A 2,358-nucleotide genomic window follows, 5' to 3' on the forward strand; every position below is an offset into this window, starting at 1 on the left:
AAGCTAGAAAAATAGGACATGACAGGTCTTAAATATACTAAATTTGAAGCATAATATTAGAGGTCAAGAATGAAAAAAGGGTTTCAGAGACATTAATAAGTCAGTGGTTTCCGAAGCCTTAAAGAGTGAATCACGGAAGGTTCTCAGAGAACTGAGGAAAGAAAATAATCAAGAATAGAATCTGAGGGAAAATCGCTTTTGAAATGGCTTGCAGAGAAAGACTAGGCCATGAATACCATGAAGTAAACTTCTAAAAGGTAGAAATAAAAATAATAACGCACAGTTTTAAAAACTAAGAGATGATCATATGATCGTATCAGTAGATGCAGAAAAGGATGATTTTAAAAACTCTCAGCAAACTTAGAATAGAAAATAATTTTTTCAATGTGATAAAAGACATCTACAAACACAGCAAATAACATGCTTACTGGTAAAATATGAAAAGTGTTCAATTTAAAAACTAGGACCAAGATAAAGATATCTACCATCTCTAATTGTATTAAACATTTTTCTAAAGAGTTTAGAATAACAAGATAAAAGAATTAAGTATACAGAAAATCCAAATAAAAGTACAGAAACTGGTTATGAGTTCCATTTACCAAATCTTAGCTATTTCTAGTTAAGGTAGTATAATAAGGCATAAAGAGTCTCCAATGTATTAATAGAGGGTAGAGCCCCAAAACAGACCCACATTTATATGGCCACCTGATTCATATCAGGGGTAACAGAAGAACAATCATTTCAATAAATGGTGCAGTTTAATTATAATGAATATTTATTATCTTAAATGTAGGCAGAAATTCATTTTAGATTTTTAAAACAAAGCAATAAAAATTTTAGAAAATGTTATAAGAATTTTTTCTTCATGACTTCAGGATAGGCAAAGACTTCTTAAACAGGACACAAATTATATTACTCTTCTATTAAAATTAAGAGTCATCTAACCAAAAGGCAGAAAGAGAATAAAAATACAACCCACAAAGTAGGATAAGCTATTCAGAATGCATATATCTGACAAAGAACTCCTGTCCCTGGCATGAAAAGAAATTATTCCATGCATCCCTAGAATCATTAGGATAAATAAGTGGGGGAAAATAGAGAAGCCCATCTCAATAGCAAAACTGACAGCAAGCATTTCAATAGAAACTATGGAAATGAGAAGACAGTGGGCAAAAATTTGAGCAGGTAATTTGAAATTAAGAAAATCAAAATTGATGTGCAAGACCTTTACAATGAAAATTACAAAACACTGCTCAAAGAAATCAAAGCTGACACGAGCAAGTGGAAAAATATCCCATGCTCATGGATCGGAAGAATCAACATTGTAGAGATGTCCATCTTACCTAAGGCAATCTACAAATTCAATGCAATACCCATTAAATTACCAACAACATTCTTCTCAGACCTAGAAAAAACAACACAGGAATTCATATGGAAACACAAACATCCAAGAATAGCCAGAACAATCCTCAGCAAAAAAAACAAAGCAGGTGGTATCACAATGCCAGATTTCAAACTTTACTATAAAGCTACAATCATCAAAACAGCTTGGTACTGGTACAGGAACAGGCATATAGATCAATGGAACAGAATTGAAATTCCAGAAGCAAAACCTCAATTCCTCAACCAACTCATCTTCGACAAAGCCCCCACCACCTACCAATGGGGAGAGGAGAACCTATTCAGTAAATGGTGCTGGGAAAATTGACTGACCACATGCAGAAGATTGAAACAGGACCCCTATCTATCCCCATGCACAAAGGTTAACTCCAAATGGATCAGAGACCTAAATGTAAAACCTCAAACCATAAGAACCTTAGAAAAGGAAGGAAATACTCTCATGGAAATCGGAACTGGCATCCAATTCCTGTACCAAAACCCGAAACCCACAGGACTTAAGAGAGAAGCTAGACAAATGGGACCTTATTAAACTGACAAGCTTCTGCAAAGCCAAAGAAACCATCAAGAGAGCAGGGAGACAGCCTACAGACTGGGAAAAAGTCTTTGCCAACTCTAGGTCTGACAAAGGCTTAACATCCTGGATCTACAAGGAACTGAAATGTACTGAAAAGAAGAAAACAACCCCATTATAAAATGGGCAAAAGACATGAACAGACACTTCACAAAAGAAGACATTCGAGCAGCCAACAAACACATGAAGAAATGCTCAACCTCACTAATCATCAGGGAGATGCAAATCAAAACCACACTGAGATACCACCTAACTCCAGTCAGAATGGCAATTATCAACAACTCAAAAAATAACAGCTGCTGGAGAGGGTGTGGTGAAAAGGGAACACTTCTACACTGTTGGTGGGAGTGTAAACTAGTGCAACCTCTGTGGAAAGCAGTGTGGCG

Source organism: Carlito syrichta, unplaced genomic scaffold (genome assembly GCF_000164805.1).
Source record: "Carlito syrichta isolate Samal-C Ts95f unplaced genomic scaffold, Tarsius_syrichta-2.0.1 Scaffold256284, whole genome shotgun sequence".
NCBI lineage: Eukaryota > Metazoa > Chordata > Mammalia > Primates > Tarsiidae > Carlito > Carlito syrichta.